General features: G+C 43.7%; 1 protein-coding gene across 1 annotated transcript in view; it reads left to right on the forward strand.

The window, feature by feature from the left end:
• The first annotated feature begins 1,794 nt into the window (after positions 1-1,794).
• The window catches only part of LOC110520829 (glutamate receptor ionotropic, NMDA 2D), a 173,299-nt gene continuing 159,926 nt past the window's right edge, over positions 1,795-15,167 (forward strand). The window contains exon 1 of the mRNA XM_036963819.1: positions 1,795-2,258. The gene's annotated coding sequence lies outside the window, so the exon portion shown is untranslated. The remainder of the gene's footprint in view (positions 2,259-15,167) is intronic.

Here is a 15,167-nt window from a genome sequence, read left to right on the forward strand (position 1 = left end):
GCCTTTTCACCCCGCTACCATCCAGAAGGTGAGGTCAGTACAGGTGCATCAAAGCTGGGACCGAGAGACTACAAAACTGCTTCTATCTCAAGGCAATCAGACTGTGTTAAATAGCCATCACTAACACAGAGAGGCTGCTGCCTACATACAGACTTGACATCATTGGCCACTCTAACAAATGGATCACTAGTCACTTTATTAATGCCACTTTATTAATGATGTTTACATTATATGCATTACTCATCTCATATGTATATACTGTATTTTATAATATAATTTGCATCAATGCCACTCGGTCATTGCTCATCCATATATTTATATGTACATATTCTTATTTATTTATTTTACCTTTATTTAACTCGGCAAGTCAGTTAAGAACAAGTTCTTATTTTCAATGACAGCCTAGGAACAGTGGGTTAACTGCCTTGTTCAGGGGCAGAACAACAGATTTGTACGTTGTCAGCTCGGGGATTTGAACTTGCAACCTTTTGGTTACTAGTCAAACACTCTAACCACTAGGCTTAGATTTGTGTGTATTAGGTAGTTGTTGTGGAATTGTTCGATTACTTGTTAATATTGCTGCACTGTTGGAACTAGAAGCACAAGCATTTTGCTACACTCACAATAACATCTGCATGTGACCAATAAAATCTGATTTGATTTGATTTTAGACTAGACGTAACATAGTGGATGAAAATCTGGGACACTCAAATTAGTACAGCATATGTTTAGTTTGGCATGGTTACAGTACATAAGATGGAAGGTTACTAAATGCAAAAACAAAAGGAGGTTGGTTGGTCAGGGTGGATGGGTCTAGCAACCCAAATGCTGCGTGTTTTACTCTCATCACAGACAACTTTAGCATTTTAACTAATTAACAACTTTGCAACTAATACTTTGCAACTACTTAGCATGTTAGCTAACCCTTCCCCTAACCTTAACTCCTAACCCCTAATCCCTAGCCAAGCTAATGTTAGCCACCTAGCTAAAGTTAACATTAGCGTTAGCCACCTACTTAGCTAACATATCCTATGATAACATATCCTATAACATATCCTATCCTATGTCCAGGTCGCAGTTGCAAATGAGAACTTGTTCTCAACTAGCCTACCTGGTTTAAATAAAGGTGAACAAAAATTATGAATTGTAATTCATAACATATCATTCAAAATGGATAATGGACACACTAAACAAAACATATCATACTAATTTGAGTGATTTTTGTTGACCCGGTCTTTCATCCACATGAGGTTGGCGGCACCTTAATTGGGGAGGATGGGCTTGTGGAATGGCTGGAGCTGAATAGGTGGAAAGGTATTAACAACATTAAACAAAAGTTTACCATGTGTTTGATGCCATTCCATTTATTCCATTCCAGCCATTATTACCAGCCTCAGCAGCTTCCACTGTTTCCATCTACCAGGGTGCAAACTGATTCACTATGCTATGCTATCATCTCACACGTAGACTATGCACTAACGCAGCACATTCGTCCAAATTAGGCAAGATTGCATACAACCATACACAGTAAAACACACATTCCCCCCATCCCCCCTCTCTCTCTCTCTCTCTCTCTCTCACACACACACACACACACACACACTCATGTCAGGTCTTTCCATCCACGGAACAGAATGACACTCACATGTGCTCTTTCGCAGACAGTGGCGAGGTGCGCCTCCGTTTTGCTTGGAGAAGCAGAAAGCGATAGGAGCCAGGAGAATGGCAGGACCGGAGGGGAGGAGAGAGAGGGAGAGAGGGGGAGGGAGGGGAGAAATGCGGAGGGAGGGGGTGCAATAAGAGGGTTGAGTGGTTCTAGTAAATATTTATATTGCATTATGATAGCCAAAGCGTGAGAGTGAAAGAGAGAGAGGCAGAGAGGGAGAGTTATAGAGCGACCACCCCTTTATTAATATTATTCCACACCGCTAAGTTTAGCATTCAACACGTGTCGCCAGTGATGGAGAGAGAGAGTGAGGGAGGGATAGAGAGAGAGGTTGATGGTTGCTAGGTGACCAGGCGCATATACTGAATTTTAACAAAAGAACAGGGAAAGAGAGAGAGAGAGAGAAAGAGAGAGAGGGGAGAGAGGGAGGGAGAGAGGTAGAGAGAGAGATCTAAAAATTGAATACATGTAGAATATATATTTAGATATATATTTTCAGGGGGGAAACACGCAAACGGATACCTCAAAAGGGAAGGATGTGAAAAGAATGGAGGGACGAAGGGAGCGAGGGGGGAAAGGCTCATGAAAAACAGTAAGTGCATGTATTTTTATGAATTCGACGTGCGGAGGTATTTTGTTAGTTTTTTCTCCTAGTTAGATTCATTGTGGTTAGGGAAGCGAAAGCCTGCTACGCGTCATTGAGACGGGAATAGGGGGTGCGGGTGTCGGCATCTGTAGAACCGCTTATAATGGAAAGATGGATGGAGAGGTGGAAACGGCCGGCACGCGGAGCTTTGACCCCTCTGTCATTGCTGCGCGTGAACACTCACGAGCTCTTATACCCCTCAACGCATAGTCTATCTTGCATATTCGTAGGTTATATAGATACCTTTTGAAAAACCTCCACATTCAGACACACGCACACACACATACTTGTTCAGCAGTTTTCTGGTACTTGCACGAATGCCTGCGGATTCATCAATTGAAGTGGTCATATCTATTGATGTTCATTTTGCAAGGTATGCTTAGGCTACTGTGTATGTTTGTTGTTTTTGTGTGTGTGTGTGTGTGTGTCTACCCACCGTCTTTATCTTAGCTACAGCTTTCAGTAAGATTGTCGATCAATCTTCACTCAATCTATTTATATCTCTGCACGGCATGCTAGGATGGGGAATACGTTAAGACCACTGCATGCCGAGGTACAGCACGCTAGGATGGAGAATACGTTAAGACCACTGCATGTCGAGGTACAGCACGCTAGGATGGAGAATACGTTAAGACCGCTGCATGCCGAGGTACAGCACGCTAGGATGGAGAATACGTTAAGACCGCTGCATGCCGAGGTACAGCACGCTAGGATGGGGAATACGTTAAGACCACTGCATGTCGAGGTATAGCACGCTAGGATGGAGAATACGTTAAGACCACTGCATGTCGAGGTATAGCACGCTAGGATGGAGAATACGTTAAGACCACTGCATGTCGAGGTATAGCACGCTAGGATGGAGAATACGTTAAGACCACTGCATGTCGAGGTATAGCACGCTAGGATGGAGAATACGTTAAGACCACTGCATGCCGAGGTACAGCACGCTAGGATGGAGAATACGTTAAGACCACTGCATGTCGAGGTACAGCACGCTAGGATGGAGAATACGTTAAGACCACTGCATGCCGAGGTACAACACGCTAGGATGGAGAATACGTTAAGACCACTGCATGCCGAGGTACAGCACGCTAGGATGGAGAATACGTTAAGACCGCTGCATGCCGAGGTACAGCACGCTAGGATGGAGAATACGTTAAGACCACTGCATGTCGAGGTACAACACGCTAGGATGGAGAATACGTTAAGACCACTGCATGTTGAGGTACAGTAGTGGTACAACGCCTGTCATTCTCCTTATTTTCACCAATGTATTTGTACTCAAACACTGTTACTTGACTAAATTACCAACGGCAGTGGAAATATTACGTTTTTTAGCTGAGTGTGAGTTCAGTTGTTGTCTTGGTAGATTTGTAAATTTACATCCTCGTGTTTCTATCCTTTTTGCTCCATAAATAACTTTTGTTCCTAGCATGACTTTATTAATGGACTATAGCTAAGGTAAACATAAATGAAGGCCCAAATTTAAGGCCAGAACCGGAAACTAGAGCTGGAGCTCTGTAGCCAGAGTGGCGAGAGAGTATCTGACCTGTATGAGAGATGGTGTTGCATATCACAGATGTGCTGCAGTGTTTCTGATTGCCATATCAAACTCAAACTCATTGGGATGCGCTGTCCAAGTGTTGCATTATGTTGATGGAAAACAGCGTTTTCACTATAGGCCTACATTCACGTGTGTGTATTTGTAGTAGTCTAGATGTTGGTTCTGATAAGAGCAGTTTCCACTTATTTAGATTGTCAAGCTGGTATCCATTCCCATGGACTATGTTATCATTATTCCTTTATGTTATGTTTGTGCAACTTAAACTTGGTGTACATGCTCATCTGCACAACACACAAACACACACACACACACACACACACACACACACACACACACACACACACACACACACACACACACACACACACAGAGGAAAGAGCCCAATCCCCCCTCCACACACACAACCATGCACAGACACACTGCAGCAGCAGAGGAATGCATGTGTTGTGGTAATGCGTTGCCTTCAGTGTCAATACATCGCCCTCTCTACCATTCTATCATACTGTTGCCCACAGAGAGCTCTACTGTATCAGCTGTGAATATGGGAACAGGGGGAGGAGGAGAGAGGGAGAGAGGATTGGGGAAGAGAGGTGAAGTGAGGAGAGAGAGAGACAGGAGGTGTAAATAAAGGTGGAGGTGAAGATGGGAAAAGACAACAGAGAGAGGGAGAGGGGAAGAGAAGGTAGAGGAGAGTCAGAGGGAGAGGGGAAGAGAAGGTAGAGGAGGAGAGTCAGAGGGGGAGGGGTCAGCTGGAAATGAATATCCAAGAGGGGACATAGTTGGAGGGGGCGAGAGGAGAGATGAGAGGAATCGAGTCAACATTTGTCTGCTTTTTTCTCCCTCTCCGCTCTTCATCAATTTCACCTCATTGATTCTCCTACTTTTTCACAGAACACCTTACAGCTCTTCTCTATCCTTTCCTTTGCGTCTCTCTTTTCTTCCTCCAATCCCCCTGTTTCTTCTCCCTGCAATCTTTTCCATTTCTTCTTCCTCACCCCACATCACACCTTCCCCTCTTTCTCTTTTCTTCATCCAATCCCCCTGTTTCTTCTCCCTGCAATCCCTTCCATTTCTTCTTCCTAATCCCACATCACACCTTCCCCTCTTTCTCTTTTCTTCATCCAATCCTCCTGTTTCTTCTCCCTGCAATCCCTTCCATTTCTTCTTCCTAATCCCACATCACACCTTCCCCTCTTTCTCTTTTCCTTTGATTCATCCCTTTTATACAATATTAGAGAGACTAACCCAAATCCCACCCACCCAAACCACCCAACATTCCACTCCCTGTTCTTTTTAATACCATTAATTAAGGTAAAGCTCGTTAACATAGAACATCAATTAGTCTTTAACGAGATCAGAGACTGGTGTTTTGGAGCGATTGCAGTACTCCCCTCTCCCCATGCTCTCTTGTGGATTGGCTTGGCCGCTATTGATAAACAGCATTCTAATTGACTTTAGCCCACAGTGGTAGGTCTGGGCCAGGGATAGCACACAGGGAGAGGGAGGCTATACTGTACTCTACTGTATTGTACTGTACTGTAGTACACGGTTGGGCTGGCTGCACGGTTCATACACACTGACAGATACATGCAAGGACAAACAAGGAGCCAGGATGGATGGACACCACATACACAATACAGACCGACAGACGTGTAGACAGAGCACACAGCCGCACAAGGCTAAACAGAGTACATAGACACGCACACGCACGCCCGCACGCACGCACGCACGCACGCACGCACGCACGCACACACACACACACACACACACACACACACACACACACACACACACACACACACACACACACACACACACACACACACCAGGTGTGTTTTGGTGTTGAGAGTTGACCTCAAGCATGGCTGCACATGACTGCATGTTTTGTGCGGTGCAGAGTTTTGCAGCAGTGTGGTGTGGTCTCTCATGATGATGGATGGGGCAGGAAATGACAGCATAAGTGGTTATTAAAAAGAGGAAATGGAGTCATTTCTAAAAGCGATGTTACCCTGTGTCTGCAGCCCGTGCCGTGTGTCACCCTCCACTGTGTCATTGCTCCAGCTCAGACACACTCCCAGGGCCAGGATCTCTGGCCACTTTCACTAAACCCTCACTACTGGCTCCATGCCTCGGGGCTCGACAATGGAAATGCAGTGGACTGAGTGGCAGCAATCTTTGTGATCAACCCCATATTCAGATTCAGTGAAGCTAGAACCAGGGGCCAGTGGGAATAGTCACTGTCATTTATCAGTCTTGTGGAAATATTTGCTCAGTATTTGAACCAGTTGTAAAGTTTGTAACCCAGACTGAAAGGGGGATAAAACACCAACAAATCTTCATTTACACTTACCCTGATGACCTCGTCCTTCTCAGAACCTCGTGGTTCTAACGACCGTGTTGAATTCTCTCTGTCACAAACAGGTGCAAATGCTTAATAATCCAAATCCATACATACTATAGTGTTATTTTCCCCAGAACAAAGAGCACCTTCTCCTTTTCCAGAGTGAATGAACGACAAAAGGAAGAAGAACAGGCAGAGTAAAGGTGGTGAAGAACAGGCAGAATAAAGGAGGGGAAGAACAGGCAGAATAAAGGAGGGGAAGAACAGGCAGAATAAAGGATGGGAAGAAGAGGCAGAATAAAGGAGGGGAAGAACAGGCAGACTAAAGGAGGGGAAGAACAGGCAGAATACAGGAGGGGAAGAACAGGCAGAATAAAGGAGGGGAAGAACAGGCAGAATAAAGGAGGGGAAGAACAGGCAGAGTAAAGGAGGGGAAGAACAGGCAGAATAAAGGAGGGGAAGAACAGGCAGAATAAAGGAGGGGAAGAACAGGCAGAGTAAAGGAGGGGAAGAACAGGCAGAATAAAGGAGGGGAAGAACAGGCAGAGTAAAGGAGGGGAAGAACAGGCAGAGTAAAGGAGGGGAAGAACAGGCAGAGTAAAGGAGGGGAAGAACAGGCAGAATAAAGGAGGGGAAGAACAGGCAGAATAAAGGAGGGGAAGAACAGGCAGAATAAAGGAGGGGAAGAACAGGCAGAATAAAGGAGGGGAAGAACAGGCAGAGTAAAGGAGGGGAAGAACAGGCAGAGTAAAGGTGGTGAAGAACAGGCAGAATAAAGGAGGGGAAGAACAGGCAGAATAAAGGAGGGGAAGAACAGGCAGAATAAAGGAGGGGAAGAACAGGCAGAATAAAGGAGGGGAAGAACAGGCAGAGTAAAGGAGGGGAAGAACAGGCAGAGTAAAGGAGGGGAAGAACAGGCAGAATAAAGGAGGGGAAGAACAGGCAGAATAAAGGAGGGGAAGAACAGGCAGAATAAAGGAGGGGAAGAACAGGCAGAGTAAAGGAGGGGAAGAACAGGCAGAGTAAAGGAGGGGAAGAACAGGCAGAATAAAGGAGGGGAAGAACAGGCAGAATAAAGGAGGGGAAGAACAGGCAGAATAAAGGAGGGGAAGAACAGGCAGAATAAAGGAGGGGAAGAACAGGCAGAATAAAGGAGGGGAAGAACAGGCAGTATAAAGGATGGGAAGAACAGGCAGAATAAAGGAGGGGAAGAACAGGCAGAATAAAGGAAGGGAAGAACGGTCAGAATAAAGGAGGGGAAGAACAGGCAGAATAAAGGAGGGGAAGAAAAGGCAGAGTAAAGACAATGGGAAGGATGATGGCTGAATGCAAAGTGTTGATCAGGACACTGTCATGTCATTATCTTTGTGTTTCCTCTTGTCCCCTCCCTATCAAAGGGACTGTGGCCGTAGCAGTAGCAGTAGCAGTAGCAGTAGCTAATTCTCATCACATTGATGGGGTGTGAGAAATGCACAGCAGGACGGTCCAGTCAAGTCCATGACAGCTCCTTCAACGACCGGCAGACCTGGAGCCCCTGAGGACACAGATGAGGGTGGATCTCACCTCAGCTCTATCTCCTGCTGGCTGCTCCTGCTGGCTGCTCTGACCTCATGAAGGCCAGTCATCACCTCTTGGACGTTGGCTGTGAGAAATAGACGTATGTGTATGTGCGTTTGTATGTGTTATCCTGTAGGGCTGGGAATTGCCAGGGACCTCACGATACAATATTATCACGATACTTATTGTCAACACAATACGATATATCGTCCAAAAAGAATATCCCAACATGTTAGTATCAATGTTTTCCCCCATCGCTATTGGTCAGTGTGAGAGTGTCATTTTGTTGAAGGCAGGTCATCATCACTTGGACTTTCGTGTATGTGTGTTAGTCAGTGTGTGTGAGAGTGTGTACATACGCTGAAGGAGTTACTGGATCAAGAGATGTCATCACTTGTATGTTTGTGTTAGTCAGTGTGTGTGAATCTTTGTGGAAGGTAACATGTAACAAACTTCACAGGTTCATCAGCCTCCACCTCTAGTGTTCAGATCGTAGATTTTACAGTTTGAAAAACACTTTGGGGTTCTGACGTTCCTCTCTCAGCTCCTACGTCTCAGATTTAATCAGTCCCCCCAAAACCCAGAAAAGTGGGTCTGTCTGTCTCTCACTTCCTCCAGGTCTTCTCCCCTAGGTGGCGCTCTATCTGCTTATTTAAATGTTTTTATTTTACCTTTATTTGAACAAGGAGTTATGCTGAGACCATGGTCTCTTTCACAGATGAGCCCTGCATACACATCAATACACATCACTATACACATCAATATTCACATCAATACACGAGATGCAAAACAAAATCATAGAAAACAAACACATTCTTAAAATAAAGTAAAAATGTCCTCAATCAGCTTTTGGAATTGACCTAGAGGCACCAAATCATCCAACTTCAGAAAGCCTTAAAATTGCAAAAAACCTAAAAGCAGATTTACCTAACTCAGTGGAGATCGACATGATCTCCAGAGTTATCCATCCCTGAGAGGTGTGTTTCCCCAGCCAAGGTGTTTTGCAGCCGTTTGTAGGCAGACAGGAGTGTTTCCGGCACCCCCAGTAGTGAGCGGAGGCAGAGCCAGATATGGTGTGAACGCAGCCCTAGTCTCGTCGCGAACCAGGCTTCCCTAAAACGGGAGGCTTGACAACAACTTGATTCTGGAAGTATGGCGACGCGAGACTAACGCAGCCCCAACCTGAGCCACACGTTCTTATGCAGCGTTAGATTCTCTCCCTCCCCAGCTGTAGAGGGAATAGGCATCCTACCTTACACACAGTACAGGCCACTCCTGAGGAGTGACACCTCTATTACAGTGCATAGCGCCATGCAGTTCCAAAGCAGATACATATACACCCTGTCCTGTTTATAATGCTGTGTGTTCTCTTCACATGCATGGCACTTCCAAGACAAAATATATCAACAAGAGAGTTGACTGTATACTGTTATAGAATCAAATGAGGATGCCAGATAGTACTGGTTTCATTCAACGTGATGATGTTGTCTGCATGTCATACAGTATACGTATGGATGCCAATTACCGACCACAAGGGATGTTAGGTCACCTGTGTTACATGTCACTATTCAACGTCCGTCCATGTCTGAGGACGTTGGGAGAAGACATGGAAACCGGCCACTAGGGGCAACAGTGAGTGCTGTTACCTTCAAGCAGGTTTCGGATTTGCTAGGGTGTTGTGGACGGGGATGGCGGATTGATGAAAGCATCTGTCTCTGATTCGAATCCAGTGACACAAAGTTGTTTTTTACATTTCTGTTTTAAACCTATCCCAAACCTTAAACCTTAACTTAACCATTTAATGCCTAACTAGTTAATGCCCAACCTCAAGATTTCAGAGTTAATGCCTGAACTTGACCTTAAACACTTTGAAATTTGACGTTTAATAAACATGGATGAACGTCTAATTCTGACGTGAGACTGTGAGAGCTGGTTGACTACATCTACAACCTAGCAGTGTTCCATTCCACTGTTCCAAACTGCAAAATAAAGTTCTGAAACAGTTTGAAAACCCCAAAAAGTACAGTTTTATAGTCCCTTTCTCTTCCTTTTTAAACCTCTGAAATATAATTTTTTTGTTTCATCAGCTTGTCATTCAATTACTTTACCAATCAGTGCAGCTTGCTATGGGGCATGCAAACTATAGTTGTTTTAGCCTAGGCACTATCGACTGCCTACGCTATCGGCTGCCTAGGCTATAGTATACATGCACGATGGACAGACAGGTGTGCGAGATGCGACTGAAATTTTGCGGGTGGGGAGAGAGTGAGAGAGGGTGGAGGAGGTTTGGCTTGAAGCGCTGGGCATTGTTAACCTCTCTGATCTCCCAAACCCGGATCCGGTATCGTGACTACAGCCTCAAGCTCATTACCATAACGCAACGTTAACTATTCATGAAAATCGCAAATGAAATGAAATAAATATGCCATCTCTCAAGCTTAGCCTTTTGTAAACAACACTGTGATCTCAGATTTTCAAAATATGCTTCTCAACCATAGGAAAACAATAATTTGTGTAAAAGTAGCTAGCTAGCGTAGCATTTAGCGTTAGCATTAGCGTTAGCATCCAGCACGCAACATTTCAACAAAAACATAAAAGCCTTCAAATAAAATCATTTACCTTTGAAGAACTTCTGATGTTTTCAATGAGGATACTCTCAGTTAGATAGCAGATTCTCAGTTTTTCCAAAAAGATTCTTTGTGTATTAGAAATAGCTCCGTTTTATACATCACATTTGGCTACCAAAAAAACCTGAAAATTCAGTCCTCAAAACGCGAACTTTTTTCCAAATTAACTCCATAATATCGACTGAAAACATGGCAAACGTTGTTTAGAATCAATCCTCAAGGTGTTTTTCACATATCTCTTCAATGATATATCGTTCGTGGAAGCCTGATTTCTCCTCTCTATCAAATGGAAAAATACTTGCACCTGGCTTTGCGCACCAGTTTCGACGCAGGATACCAGGCGGACACTTGGAAAATGTAGTCTCTTATGGTCAATCTTCCAATGATATGCCTACAAATACGTCACAATGCTGCCGACATCTTGGGGAAATGGCAGATGGTCTAAGCTTATTCCTGTCGCATTCACAGCCATATAAGGAGACATTAGAAAACAGAGCTTCAGAAATTCTGCTCATTTCCTGGTTGAAGTATCATCTTGGTTTCACCTGTAGAATGAGTTCTGGGGCACTTACAGACCAAATCATTGCAGATTCTGAAACTTCAGAGTGTTTTCTTTCCAAAACTGTCAAGAATATGCATAGTCGAGCATCTTTTCGTGACAAAATATCGCGCTTAAAACGGGAACGTTTTTTATCCAAAAATGAAATAGCGCCCCTAGAGATGCAACAGGTTAAGAAATGCGTGATCTGAATTAGGCCCACAGAACTTTACCTACGGAGCAGCGTCTTCTATGCAGGAACGTTGAATGTCTTTGAACTTCTGAGAGTTGGCTTAAAGTTGGACCAGAGCTAGCTAGCTAACTAGCTAACTAGCTAACAAGCTAACTAGCTAACAAGCGTGTGTGTGCAGAGCGGCAGCAGAATAAAAATCACGTGTTACCTCTTCGTAGTTAATAAATCCAATGTGGAACGTAGAAAATGTAGTATCCGTAACTAGCATTGAAAATAATTATTATTCTTGATTAAAAAATATTTTCCTTAGTTCTGAATCAGTAGGCTACAGTAGACTTTGCTTTGGAGGGGAAGGGGCAGGTTGACTACACACATTGGTAAAGGCTTGTAGCTGGCAGGCACATACTGGGACACGTTTCTGAGTGACAGTGTGAGGGCTTTGCGTTTTTTTGTGGGACTGAAAAACATGCCCGAAACGTAAAAGAACAGTACAGATCACTTTCGTTCACAGTTCTGATTATTTTCCTCTAAAAATGTCTTAATTTTCTGGTTTTCGGTTCTGTTCCCTGAACCAGGTTTGAACCCCTGCAAACCAGTAATATACATTTCTGTGATTATCAACACCAGCTACGTATCAACATGTTGTGTTAGGTGGAATTGCATTCAATTAAGGAGCTGATTTCGTTTTTTGTCATTTAAATCCTCTCCCGCAGGCATGCTCTATTTCCTGTGAGTTTCATTTGTGTGTGTGTTTGTGTGTGTGTGCAAGTTTGTGTGTGTGTACGGTAATGTCTGTGTGTTAGAAATGTGTCAAATTAGAAGGGTTGATGTTTCTCTGTTCCAGTTAATTTAACAATGATCAATAAATGTGTGTTTGTTTGGGGGGAGGTGGGTGTGTGTGTGTATGCTTCCCTAACATATAGTAAATCAGTGTGTCCTTGTTATTTCTAAGGACAGATAACAGTGTGACTCTGTGTTATATAGTGTTTAACATCAGGCGTTTCTTTACCATTGGCTGGTTGTGATGTTGAGTGTTTTAGCTCAGGGATATCAGACCCCATTCCTCAGGGGCTGTACAGCATCTGCCTCTGCTTCTGCCTTTCATTCCAGCCTTTTAATTAGTGGCTGATGTCGACCTGGCTAGGAGAGGGAACTGTCTAGCCAATCAATGCCTTTAATTGATGATGTAAGTGCTAGTGAGAAAAGGGAAGCAGCAGAGACGGTGACCCCTGAGGTTGACCCCCCCAGGTAGAGTTGCTCTGGATCACAGTGTTTCTAGACCTCATACGAACCTGGAACTGGCAAGCTAGGCTCGGTTTCCCTCTAAGACAGCTGAAATGACAATTAGCATTTGAGAACAGACTAAATTGGTGTCAGCTGACCATTCGAGGGAGCTGTCAGTAACGGTTGAGAAACGCTGGTGTAAAAAATCCACTATAACCACTAATAGTGATGTGAAGATCTGTGCCTCAAGCCTCCCCTCCTGTGTCTGCAGGGTTCTTGTCCATCCTCTCTCTCAATTCAATTCAATTCAAAGGGCTTTATTGGCATGGGAAACATATGTTTACATTGCCAAATCAGGTGAAATAGATAATAAACAAAAGTGAAATAAACAATAAAAATTAGCAGTTAACATTACACTCACAGAAGTTCCAAAGGAATAGAGACATTTCAAATGTCATATTACACAGTGTTGTAACGATGTGCAAATTAATAAACATAAATATGGGTTTTATTTACAATGGTGTTTGTTCTTCACTGCTTACCATTTTCACAAATCTTGCTGCTGTGATGGCAACTCTCTCTCTCTCTCTATATATATATATATTTAATCTATCACAGTAACAGACTATGATGGTGGAATTGCCGATAAGTTTATTTTTCCATAATAATTTATTAACAGAAATCTGTTAAATTTCAATTTTACTTCCTCTCTAGTTTTAAAGTGTCATAACTCTGTTCCACTTTATTCCCCCTCAATTAACTCCTGGATCTCTGATCAGTGGAGGGATCCATGGAAGGTATCTATTCACATAAATAGTGAGCAGAGTTCTAGAGGGCCATTCAAGCTCCCTGGTGATGAAGGCTAAATGAAGCCAAAACACATTTTGATGAGAGAAACACCTTAGTATCGGCCTTCTATTGTCCTCCAAGATGACCAGAATGTCTTTCTTATATCCAGTTCATTCTTCATTTCATGCCCAGTGGGTGGGCTGCCAGGTACAGTAAACACAGTATACTAGACATTTGTTGCGCTGGATGGACATTATGGATATTATGTACAGAATACACATTAAGTTTCACACATTTGGTTCTATTGTAGTGAATAGGCAGTGTTGTGGGTATTAAATGTGTCCCTGCAACAAACGCCAGCCCTCCCTTCCCAGTCCCTACAGCTCAGCTCAGAACCTGAAGCATTGGAGGGGGTCAGGGAGGGAAAATGACTTCCTTTAAAACACACGTAGTAAGATCATCCAGCAGGTCGTATGTTATAAGGACATCTTGACAGAGGGATTTCAACCAAAAAACTATATATATGTAAATCCAGTAAATGATGTGGCATTATAGTGAACTTGGGAAGGAATGGATGGTGGGGAGTGTGGCGGGACGGGCTGTGTGCATTGCAGTGGTAGTCAGTCTTGTGCCTCTCTACTGTATTGCATGTCTGAGCTCTGGAGAATAATATATACTACTGTACTCTACCAGCCTCCCTTACAGCCGGCAGTGATATTGACCCTGGTATTGGCAGAGTGTACCCCCACTTTTACATCATCTTTACATGTCCTGGTGGAATACAATGTTGTTTGTCACAGCATATTGTTGTATATTGAAAGTGATTTACATTTGTTTCCATATACAAACAGTGTTATTATCCAGGAATTGGCAGAGAGAACAAGGGAGAGAGAGCGAGAGAGATAGAGAGCAGCAATGTACAAGGCTTCTTATACAGCACATTATAATAAACCTCATACCCAGATGGTAGTTGGAGGTACAGTCATACTTATTATAAAAATACAGCAAATAATACATCATGGAGTGATGGAAATCCCCAGTTTGTCTAGTATACTGGTTCTTATTGAAATAATACAGCATATTGTGTTGTATTGTGTTGTGTTGTATTGTGTGGAAGTGTGATCTGCAGGATCCCCTGGGACTGTTCTTTGTACATGAAGGCTGTTGACCTTACTCTTATTTATGACTGAACTCTCTGGAGGCTAGTAAAGCATTTGTAGCTGGCTGATGTTTTGTGAATGGTGTGATGATGATATGTGTGTGTGTGTGTGTGTGTGTGTGTGTGTGTGTGTGTGTGTGTGTGTGTGTGTGTGTGTGTGTGTGTGTGTGTGTGTGTGTGTGTGTGTGTGTGTGTGTGTGTGTGTGTGTGTGTGTGTGTGTGTGTGTGTGTGTGTGTGTGTGTGTGTGTGTGTTGTAGCATACAGATGTACTTAATGGTTCTTACTTAGTGTAGTTTGGTGAGTGTTAATGTGAATCGCATGAGAATATGCAGGAGTTTATTTCTGAGACGTGTGTGCGTGTGTGCACGTGCGTGCGTGTGTATGCGCGTGGCTGGATGGCTATGTGTGTGTACTATGAAGGCTGCTTTGTCCTAGGCATTAAATGAAAGGCAGCAGTATAATATCAGAGTGAGATTACACATTGAGCCGTATGATAACACAGTGTGTCTCTGATCACAGGTGACTGGGTGAGCTCAGGCACACACACACACACACACACACACACACACACACACACACACACACACACACACACACACAGAGAGAGAGAGAGAGAACCTACAGTGCTCGGGATGCGTAAAGAGTAGACAGATGCCACAGAGAGGCTTTTTAATGTAGATGAGTGGAATCAATCAATCAATATGAAGCCCTTTTTACATCAGCAGTTGTCCCAAAGAGCTTTACAGATACCCAGCCTAAACCCCCAAAGAGCTTTACAGATACCCAGCCTAAACCCCCAAAGAGCTTTACAGATACCCAGCCTAAACCCCCAAAGAGCTTTACAGATACCCAGCCTAAAACA

This window comes from Oncorhynchus mykiss, chromosome 3, assembly GCF_013265735.2.
Source record: "Oncorhynchus mykiss isolate Arlee chromosome 3, USDA_OmykA_1.1, whole genome shotgun sequence".
Taxonomy (NCBI): Eukaryota; Metazoa; Chordata; class Actinopteri; order Salmoniformes; family Salmonidae; genus Oncorhynchus; species Oncorhynchus mykiss.